The sequence below is a fragment of the Furipterus horrens genome, unplaced genomic scaffold (genome assembly GCF_987537825.1).
Source record: "Furipterus horrens unplaced genomic scaffold, mFurHor1.1.pri manual_scaffold_1, whole genome shotgun sequence".
In the NCBI taxonomy this organism is placed as follows: domain Eukaryota; kingdom Metazoa; phylum Chordata; class Mammalia; order Chiroptera; family Furipteridae; genus Furipterus; species Furipterus horrens.
Window position 1 is genome coordinate 19,163,217 of NW_028327171.1, and position 12,364 is coordinate 19,175,580.

The following is a 12,364-nucleotide window of genomic DNA, read 5'->3' on the forward strand; positions in this document are numbered from 1 at the left end:
TATCTTTCCAAAGATGAGGGACAAATCTTGATAGGAGTTGCTGTTGTCTTCTTTATTACAGTACAAGGCTCTGTGTGAGCACTTGTGTTCTGAAGGGCTCTCCAGTGGTGTGCCAGCCCCCGCCTCCCTAAATCAGAGTACTTCTGATGACATCTTCATTTCCAAATCTAGTGACGTGTCCATGTGTTTTCTTTCCTCAGCCTCCCTGTTACAAGCAATACTACATTGATTACCATTGTATTCTTGAAAATCTCATTTCATCATGCTCTTCTACTGCTCCAACTACATATTTGTCTTTTTCTATCAACTCTTATTTTCAGCAGGTCTTATACACATTTTAACAAGTTTCTTTCCTTTATTCTTATTTGTTTTTGTATTCCCTTTGTTTTCAACTATCACTTGCAAGTGGATGACACCCAAAGGTATTTCCTGTGCTTGAACGTCACCTTTACAGTTGGCTGTCAAACACCTTCTGCTGGATCTCACATGAGTGCTCCAAATGGTACTTCCAAAATTGACTTTCTTATGCTCCCCAACATGCTTTCACTTGCTGTGAATCTTATATTAGCTAAAGGTACCAGTAACCCCTAAGTCACCTAGGGTTGGAAGCCAGAGAACTTTGGCTCTTACACCTTCTCATTGTTCTTTATTCAATCTCCTGATGTTGTTGCCCTTGATTTCTTAAATTTCTCTTATGCTTGTCTCCTTTTCTCTACTGCTGTCTTCTATTCACCATGTACACTGTGTGTGCTTACTGATCACTTACTGAATATTGTCGGCAGCCGTCCGTCTCGAGAGACGATGGTGTAGCTTCTTAAGAGTCTATCTGCACCGCCGAGAATGGCTGTGCAGTCCAACTCGGGAGTGACACGGTATCTGTCTCCTCCCGTGTTGAATCGACATCTTGTGATGACGCTGGAGTGTCCTTTCCAGTGAAGCTGAAGCTACAGAGCCTGGGCAGGGTGATATGGAGGGTCTGCTGTTGCCCATGCAGCAGACCCCCCCCTCTCTTCGCAGCTGAAGGGTCCAAGGGAAAGACGGTGTCAATACAGCTTGGCTTCAGGTGCGCTGCAGGAGTTGCCGGTGTTGACTACAACGTCGAACTGCCTTAGGGACTCCGGCTCTGGATTTTCTGTCGGGGTTTACTCCCTTAGCCTTTCCCCTGAAGAGGTATGCCACAAGGCAGCGGAGGTTTTTTTTTTTTTGGAGTCAGAGTTTTCCTTCTCTGTACTGAATATTGACCTTATATATAACTAAAATATATTTTATATTAAAACATGGAGAAATTTGATAAACTTGACATATGGGGTAACTCAGTCATTCAAGGATAACGTTTGAAGAGAATTCTTCAAGTACAAGTTGGATATCTAATTTTTTATCACTTTTCATTCTTTCAAAAAGGCCATAATGTGGACCAAATAATTAAATGTTATATTACAGCAAACATAAAAATGAAAATCTGTATGATAAACCTTCAAGCTAAATATTCTAAAACAGATGTTGGTTAATTTTTCTTGTAAAAGGCTAAATAGTAAATATTTCAGGCTCTGTGGGCTATATAATCTTTGTCATAATGGTTGAACCCTCACTATGGCACAAAAGCAAGCATGGATCATGGTTAATACATGACTATATTTCAGTAAAATTTTCTTTATGAATATTTTTAGATTCCACATATAAGTAAGAACATACAGTATTTGTCCCCTTGTGTCTGGCTTATTTTTCTTGACATAATATCCTCCAGGTCCGTGCATATTGTAACAAATGGCAGGATATGTTTCTTTTTTTTAAAGGACTGACTAATAGTTATATATAAATATATATAAAATGTAATATATAATTCATAAAAACATTGTTTTTAAACAAAATGAAGTTGGCTAATTGACCTAGAGTTTAAAATATCAATTCCTTCTTCTAATTAAAAAAATGTGCTATAAGATTAAAGATAACTTCTTTCTTGATTTTATTTCACCATCAAACTTTATTCAGTTCCAGGTAAGATGTATATGTCAACATTATACTTTAATTTATGCTATACTGAACAACCATTTTATCTTTACCTTTCTTACCACATCTTACCTATTGTGAAATAAACCCTTGGCTCTAATTTAAATTCTATTTTGTTGATCTATAATTTTCTAAAATTTAGTAAAAAAATTACAATTAAAGTGGGTTGTGCATAAACTAAGTGCAAATGAGTGGATAATTCTTTTCTACTTCCTTTGTTATTTATATTACATAATAAAATTTGTCAATTTCTACATATTGAGTTAAGAAACAAAACCAAATATTATGGAAAAGGAACCAGACTGGAGTTAAAAACCAAATTGCATTTCAGGATGTGAATGTCTCTTACTGATCTATGGCATTTCAAAATTAAACGTTGTACTACTTTATTTTATATTTTTACTTTATTTTTGTTTTCTTATAAGTTTTTATTTTTAAAAATATGTTATTGTTTATGCTATTACAGTTGTCTCAATTTTTCATCTTTTTCCCTCCTCCCCTCAGTCCACTCTCCACTTCCACAATCAACCCCCACTCTGTCGTCCATGTCCATGGGTCATGCATATATGTTCTTTGACTAATCCCTTCACCTTCTTTCAACTAGTCCTCTTCTCCCTTCTCCCATCTGATTCTATTTTTCTTATTAGTTTATTTTGTTCATTAGATTCCACTTACAAGTGAGATCATATGGTATTTGTCTTTCACCAGCAGGCTTATTTCACTCAGCATGATAGTCTCCAGTTCCACCCATGCTGTCACAAACGGTAAGAGTTCCTTATTTTTCATTTCTGTGTAGTATTCCATTGTGTAAATATACCACGGTTTTTTTAATCCACTCATGTACTAATGGGCACTTATGCTGTTTTCAAATCTTGGCTATTGTAAATAATGCTGCTATGAACATAAGAGTGCATATATTCCTTTGAATTGGTATTTTGGTATTCTTAGAATATATTCCCAGAAGTGGAATCGCTGGGTCAAAAGGCAGATTCATTTTAAATTTTTTGAGAAAACTCCATACTGTTTTCCACAGTGGCTGCACCAGTCTGCATTCCCACCAACAGTGCACTAGGGTTCCCTTTTCTCCACATCCTCGCCAGCATTTGTTTGTTGGTTATTTTGGCAGATGTGAGGTGATATCTCATTGTTGTTTTAATTTCATCTTTCTGATGGCTAGTGATGTTGAAGATTTTTTCATGTCTATGGACCACCTTTATGTCTTCCCTGGAGAAGTGTTTATTCAGGTCTTTGCCCATTTTTGAATTGAATTGTTTGTCTTCCTGGTATTGAGTCATGTAAGTTTTCTATATGTTTTGGAGATTAAACCCTTGTCCAATGTATCTTTGGTAGAGTGGTTGTTTTACAAGGGCATTAGGAAGAAGTGACACTCTCCTGATTTTGATAACATTCTTGGCTCACAATTAAAGGTTTATATGTTTTTAAAATTCTATGGAATAAAAATGGCAAACAACTGCTTTGGCATTTAATGATTGTTTGTCCATTATATGCATTTTTTTGCAATAGTACCCAGATCATTAGAATTAATGAAATAGCCTTCAAAGAAATTTCTTTTAGTTCCCAAAGGTTAACAGAAAAAGCTAAGAAAAGACTATTAATGTTTATACTTCACCTATTTCTATTGAATTTAAAGTAGCAGACATTTTATAATTCCAGCAGTATTATGAGTCATAATAGTGATTCTTTGACTACAAATAGGTTGTTTCATCAAATTTTTACTACCAACTAACAAGAATCAATGTTTAAATGGAAAAGGTAAGAGAATCCAAGGTAGAAAAAACAGTTCTTTCTTTAAAAACTTATGTGTTTTTATCATAAGTTCTCTCATTTTATGTTAAATTTTGCTTATCATTCATTTCATACTCAGAAGAGAAAACTATTCTTCAAGATTGTTTTGAAAATAGACTTTTTCTATTTTCAAAACAGTTGTTTACAACATGACTCCAATCCATCAAGAGCCTACAGTTAATAAAGTAGATACAAAATGTACATAAATAAAAACAGTGCAAATTAGTTCTTGCAGTGACTCATTTAGTTAGTCTGATTATTTGATATTACCAAATAAAATTCTGCAGTTAAATTCTTACCCCTTTATTTATTTGTTCATTAAAGACCTGAGTGGATTATGTTGAATAGCTTCTAACAAATAAACAGCATTTCATACCAAAGCTCTTGGCACCAGGTTTACCTGATGAGTAGACAGTTTATAATCAACATTTTCATTAAAACCTTGATAGCTATATTTCAACAATGGAAAGCTTTAGTGATATTTCCATTGAATTACGACTCTCAAGTCACTGTGTATCATTTACTTTTATTTTCAAAGCTGAACTCACATTATGTGTTAAGAAGTGTGTGTGTGTGTGTAAGTTAAATAATTGGAAAATGGAAATAAATTTTACTGAGAATCCTCTCTAAAATGTTATGAGAAAATTCTTTAATGAGGTATTGTAATATTCAGTTTTCCTGGAGGTATTTTTTGTTGAATATATGATCTCAGTCTTAAGCTTAAATACATTATTAATGAATATAGTGAAGATTTTTTGTGCAATAGTTAAGTTTATTTCCACATGTTCTTTTAAAGTCTTAGAAGGTAAACTTTTAAATAACTTATTACCTTATTATTTATCATTGTTATATTCATCTTATATGGGTCAAACTTATTATATTAGTGTTATGATTTATACTCTGTATATGTTTATAGTACTTTGGAGGTTTTTCAGTAATCAATATGGCTAGTACATTATATGTGTCATCAAACAATTTTTAAATTGCACAAGTTTAAAGCTTTAGAGATTTATAAAATATATCCTTGCTGTATGAAATAATATTCAATATAGATCAATAAGGCAATCTATCTCTAAAAACCATCATTATTTAGTAATAAAAGAAGGAAAACAAAAAGCACTTAACTTATGAATTTAGAGAATTAATACTTTGGGGGAAGTGACTAATAAAGTTGATACTAGAGTCAGGTAACAGCAAAAAGTATAATTTTAAATCTAAGTAAATTCAAGTAAGTTCAAGAGCGATTTCTAAAGAAAAGTAAGTTAAATATACAATCATAATCATATATAAAAGAACAAAAGCAATTTATCATCGCTCCGCTCCCCCAGTTTTTGAAAATGAGAGGGAAGTTTTAAAAACTGAGGAGATTAAAAAGCTGTGTTTGACAATTTCCTTGAATTGGATAGGTTATGGATAAATATGTATTATTAAAATGAAGCCAAGAAGAAATAGGTAACAAAACATAACAATAACCTTGGAAGAAGTTAAAAATCTGTCAAAAATGGACCAGTGTAAAAGGTTCTGGACCCAGACAGTATTGGAGAAAATTATATTTAAATTTTCATTGCAGTGCTCTATAAATCGTTTTACACACACACATACACCCACATTAGAGAGCCTTCCAAATTACTATTACAAAGCTAGTATAGCCTGTTTTCAAAATCTGTCAAACACTGTCCAAAATAAGAAAATTCAATAATCTCACTTAAAGAAAATAGAATAATCCTAAATACTTTTGACCTTAACATAAATTTCATTTCCTCTGAAAGCATTTCTTGAGACAACTGGTTGTGTCTATTTGTAAGTCTTCTTTAAAAGCATTATCCCAGATATGTAAAAATAAATGCAATACATTTATAAAAATAATATATATTCATGTAAAAATTTAAAAACCATGCAGAGCGTGTAAAATATGTAATGTATATATTTACATGTATGAAAATCAAAATGCTAGTATTGATTTATCTGTAAAGTAGGATTACAGGTGATTTAATTTTTCACTCATGCTTAAAATTCTTTGAAATTCTTATTTATTTCTGTTATAAAAATACATACATGAATACCTCCTGCTCTAAGTATGATGTTTATCTTATGGAAAAATCTAATCCAAAGTGTTACATGATTTCTAGTAACTCACAGACACACAAATGATGTCCAGTGAATTAGATTTGTTCTTGTTCTGTGCTTTGCCTCCCTGAGGAAGACTCACTACTAACTGGGCCTTCTAGAAACTCTTTGTGCTACTTCTGTGCCTCAGGGTCCCTGCGAGGGAGAGGAAAACTCTGCCAAGGATAATGAAATTACCAGGCCCCCAAGGGGTGGATGCCAACACAGCAGGTCCTGATCATGTCGCCCTCTGGCTGTTCATTGACAGCTACAACCAGCAATTGTGTTTAGCCTCCACTGGCTGTTTGGGGAATGATTCACTGACAGACAGCTCTTGTGGTTTCACCCTCTTGTGCTATTTCACTTACTATGGTTTTTTTCCCCCAGTTTTCAGATATTTCTATTTTTTATTTAACTTGCTAACACATACATATGGTAAAAACCAAAATTAATCGAAGTTAACCAATGATATATTGTGTAAAAGAAAGTTGTCCTCATGTCCCTGTCTCTAAGTGTAGCAACGTCTTCTCAGATGGCAAACTTGTTGTCTGGTTTTCTATATATCACTGCACACACAGGCACAGATGTATATATATTTCTGAGAAAATTAACATTAGCATGTTATACACATTATTTGACATCCTTTTTATTTTATTATTGTTATTTTTCCTTACCCAAGGATATGTTTTAAAATTGCGTTTTGGAGAGAAAGGAAAGGAGAGAAGAAGAGAAACAGAGAAACATCAATATGAGAGAGAAGCATTAAATGGTTGTCTCCTGTATTACCTGGACTGGAGATTGAACCCACAGCCTTTCAGTTACAGAATGATGCTCTAACCAACTGAGCCATACCAAGCAGTGAGACATCTTATTGTTAAAAAATTAATTATATATTGGATGTTTTCCCATATTAGATCATGTTGAATTGCCTGACTTCTAGTAATGGTCACCTATTATTTTATTGAATATAATATACTTACATAGTCCTTTAAATGGACATTTAGAAAAATAGGCAAAATATGTGTCATGAAATAAAGGAAAATAAGTCAAGCACTGGTGATGAGGGAAAATACATTGTGTTACTGTGGACATGTAAATGTCTGGTGGGTTAACAAGTACTCTCATGTATTATTTATAGAAATATAAATAGCTGGAATTTTCATAGATGTTTTGACCATAATTAAAATGGTCTTCACATTTGACTCAACACTTCCATTTGTAGCATGTAGCTTAGAGAGAAACTTACACAAGAAAGTATTTATAAATGGTTACTCAGTGTAGTATAATTTGGGAAGACAAAAGGCTGAAAACATTTTCAGTGGTTTATAGATTACATTTTTAGATTAAATGGTAGCACAAGGGAAAGAAAAGTTAAAGACAAAACAATATTTCAGACACTATTGCTAGTCAAAAGCATTTTTGATAAGAACACTTGGCAAAGCAGAAAGTCAACAATGCCAAAGAAACAATTTGGATTAAATTGCAGGAGAAATTTATCTACACTTTTCTGTTTCTTTAAAGTCTATCAGCTGCCAAATGTACACCAACTAGCTAGTTTGGAGTATGTGTACCTGGTTTTATTTCCCACCTAGAAAAATGGAAAGCCTTTCCATTAGGTAATTTGTCATATTGGACCCAATATATAGGGGAAAAATGAAGATCATCAAAAGAGAATAAGAAAGAGAAGCTACTCTTGAAAATAAACTCACTTTTGTCAATGATCTGCTCTTGGCACACTGCCCAACACCAAATGACTCCCACCAAGAGGTCCTATTCCAAACCTTATGACTCCTATTTTAGGCAGCAAAAAAAAAAAAAAAAAAAAAAAAAAAAAAAAAATCACTCTCCTGGGATTTCCAAGGAAACTTGTTCCTCCCTTTTTCCTTTCATGATTTGTATGAACTAAGGTAACCCTCTAAACTTCTTAGGGACACAATTGCCTCATCCCCAAAATGAGACCTAGATGAACATTAACTTTTCTTCCATATCTGACATTCCTTGATTATGGCTTCTTACTTACTTTCAGGGGGATAGCTGTCTTAAGGGTATATTGACAGTAGTCAACCTTCTAAAAGCAGGTTTTGATCATTGTATCTAATATATAAGCAGAGGTTTGCTGTTCGAAAACATAGACCTTAGTGATATTTAAAGCTATATGCCTCAAAGTGCTACTTTTCAAAATTTGAGCTTGTTCTTTGCATGCCCCTAGAGTCCAGATAGGAGAGAAATTCCAAAATATGATAACCTCAACAAACATTTCAACTTCTGTTTCAAATCATTTACTAAATATTTACTATTTTCATTTATAAATCAATGTCTAACATAAATGACACTTGTCCAGGTACCATAGTTTGATCTAAAAAGCCATTTTGAGGGAAAGCTGTAGAATTTGGGCAGATTGCAAAGCAAATATGCACCTACTCGGGGCCCAGAACCAGCTCAGGAGCTTTTTTAGATAGTGCAGTCTGATACTATTTTATGTACATCCCTGTGTTTCATTCCCTTGTTGGTTGTTTGCTGGCCAAACTTCAAATAGGTGTTTAGGTTCAAACCAGGTCTCATTTAATTTTGCTATGTCCCTAGGCAATGTAATTGTATTATACTTGCACAAATTCAAGCTTTGTGTACTGAAATTTTAGACAATTATTTATATCGTAATAGACTGCTATTATGAAGCCTTCTATGTTATAGGAAGAACACCATGTACAGAACAGCATATTAGACATTTTCTTCACTGCTCATAGATCACCAAAGAGTTCCACATGGAATATTTAGAAAGAAGATAAGAAAGGATAAACAACTTTTTTTCTCTCTTTATTTTTCCATTGTTTTGAAATGAGTTCAACTTGAAGAATAAGTGAAAAATAACAGCTGTTCCATAAATCAACAAGAGGACTTAAGAGTTTTGGTAATGTAACATTTATTTCACATAAACATCCTATGGATTAACAACACAGGTCTTCATTTTGTTCTAATTTGGAGAATTTGCATTTTTAATTCTGGGAGGGAGGTTGGCTGGATCTTTATATTATATGTACCCTGGGATTTGAATAAATTTGGCTGTGAAACTAGACACAACATGTCATTCCAGTGTGTCCTGCTGCCTGTGTGTCTGGCCCTTTGGGTGACTATGGCACTCAGACGCAGACAGACAGCTGAGAAGCAGCAAGTGAGACACGCACTGTGCCACACAGGACTGGAGTCACTTCTGGGTGCTCCTCACACACATGGCAGGAGTGTACGTTAATGTGAAGAGTAATGATAGATCTAATCACCAATGATCACTCTTGGTTAGTGCAAAGCCTCTGCCTCAGCTAATCTATTCCTCCTCTGGAATTATAGCAATTCCACCTGCATATTTTTGTTTATATAATTATTTTCTTACCACCAGGAACTCTCTGCCTCTTCTTTTTGGCTTCAAGTTCCTTCTTGAATCTTACTCTTAAATCTTCTTGAATATTTTTCTTGGCTTCAAATTCTGTTTTGAATCTTACTCTTAAATCTGCAGAATCAGGAATCTTGTTCTCTGAATAAGGTATTACATGTCACTTATTTGTTATAAATTTTCATGATGAAATGTTGCATTATAATTTTTTCTCTATTTTACTTACACATTGTTATGAAACTGAACATGTATATGCTTTTGCATGCATGTATGTGTATATGGGTCTAGGTACCTAAAAAGGTTGTGAGCTTGCAGAGGGAAGCAACCACAATTTCTACGTATATGTGTGCAATATCCTAACATGTACTCAGCATCGAAGAGGAAAAGGGCAGGGATTTGTGGCTGTACCCCTCACCCCCTGGAGATTCAATTATTCATGTCATGATTTTTAATTCATGCCTCAAACTTTACAAAACTCCACATATTATCACTTATTCAACAGACATAGATTTAATCCTTACTTTGGACCAAGCATTGCCTTGGACACTAGGCATATTTCTGTGAACAAAACAGAAGCATATATAAAGCATATATTTTGGTGTAATATTAGTGACACAAACATTATTTTCTTTGTCTTTATCTAAACATGCTTCTAAGGGGGATGGGGGAGGGAGAGAAGGGGGATAAGTAAGGGAAGGGTCTAGTCAAGGAACGTATATGAATGACTCATGGACATGGACAACGGGGAGAAATATAATTGTGGGAGAAGGGATGGGCTGGGAGGGGGGAGCAATGGGGGAAAAATGGGACAACTGTAATTGAATAACCAAAAAATAAAATTAAAAAAAATAAACATGCTTCTAATATTCCAAACAGTTAAAATATTCCTAAAAGTTATAATATTTCAAAAAAAAAATTAGGATTAAACATGTATAGTTAGGAAGAGAAATTCTTAACTTGGAACCCAAAAAGTCTACAAGAAAAGAAAGGAGACAAAACTTTTTCCATTGAAATACAAAACTTTGAGAAGGGGCATAAGTAAGGGAAGGGTTTAGTCAAGGAACGTGTATAAATGACTCATGGACATGGACAACGGGGAGGGATATGATTGTGGGAGAAGGGGTGGGTTGGGTTGGGGGGGAGCAATGGGGAAAAATGGGATAACTGTGATTAAAAACCAAGCAATAAAATTTAAAAACATGTAAAGCTTCGATAATAATTTATTGAGAAAAATTAAAGAAAACATACGTGAGATCAGAAGGCATTTGTAAACAGATGACAAAAGTAATTATGCAGCACACACAAAAATATATTTTTTCCTGATCTGACAGAAAAATAGGTATAATTTTGATTCATTCACACTGGATAGCTATTGTTGTGTTGGTTTTTGTCATATTTTAATTTGACAGTCTAAGGGAGAAGAGGTCAGTGCCCCTGACTAAATAATGAGGTATTGCATGTTTTAAAAACACTTGCAGCATGCTAGTGTGCCTCTTGTGACATACTGGCTGAAAATTGTTGATTTACAATATCCAAATAACTTAAAAATTGACAAGAAAAAACATAATAATAAAATCCTTATAAAAGCACATGAGTAGATAAGTCACTCAAAGTAAATCCAAATAGCAATTACCTGAAAATTCATGATGATTTAACTAACCAGTAGCCCGACAAAGTCACATTAAACTGATAAAAATGGAAAAGACATGTAAAACCCATTGGTGGAATGGATGTATGGAAAAAGAGTGCTCATTCACAATCCTGATAGAAATGTGAAATATTGCAGCTATTTTGAAAAGGTTTTTTTTGAAATTAGTGTTTAAACTTAAAATAGTACATTATTTTCCTTTACAATCTTTTTCTTTCAAATGTATCTTCTAGAAACAAAAGCATCATTTTGGACATATGTTCAAGAATATTTATCTGAACAATGCCTATGGGACAAACTGAAAATAAAATAAATAACTTGAATAGGGAAATGACTGAATAAAGTATGGTATATTGAAATCATGAAACATAATGAAGCTTCTATAAAGAATAAAGTAAAACTATGTCAAGGGTATTAAGGGATTTCCACAACATATTTTGGAATGAGAAAAACATTATGCAGTTTGCTTCAAGGCACAATTAAGTTGCAGGATCAAGAGGACCAGACGGCCGCGTCCACTAATCCTGCTCCCTTTTTTAAAATAGCCTAATGGGGAGTTACCCATTGACCAAGAGACTGAGTTTTTCAGTTCTTGTTTACCAATTGTCTCAGTCTATTTTGAACTTCTATAACAAAGCACCATAGACTCAGTAAATTAAAAACAACAAATATGTATTTATCATAGTTACGGTGGCTGGATATCCAGTGTATGCTGAAGGCCATCCACCTGGTTTGGAAAGGGCTGCATTTTCACTATGCAGGGGTAAGGGGTCTCTGTGGAGCCCCTTTTTTTAAAGACACTAATTCCATTCCTCTGCCCTCATGATCTCTCAAAGAGCGCATCCCCTTATTACATTACCTTGAGAATTAGGATTTCAACATATGGATTTTTGGAGAACATAAATATTGGGTCTATAGCACCATTGGTTTTGCTTGATATGCTGGTACCACCAAATGTTTGACTAAGCATTACAGCTGACTCTGGGGGTGGCCTTGAGGAACAGCAGTGAAAGGAAACATCCAAAAGCTGAAATATGAGTAGAACATCTATTGTCATTTTAGCCTAGAAGGAGAAATGCTTAGAGACTTGGAAGAAATACAACTGAAAAACTGGTGAGAAAGATCTTTAAGGAAGAGTAAGGGGAATGGAAACAAGATATGAAGATATTTGTGTCCCATGTGCATACTCACTGAGGAGACTCAGTGGATAAGATGGCCCATTCTGGGGATGTCACTCAGTCTCTTTCCCTATGCTGTTTTCCAATGGCTGTGAGGAAAATAGACATGGTAGGAAGGCACTGATTATGTACAGGCTCAGCAGCATGGACTTTCATTTACCAAGACCAACATGGCAGAAGTCATTCTGAGTGTCTTATCTTCCTGCAGCCGGGAACAAAACTGAGTCTCCAATA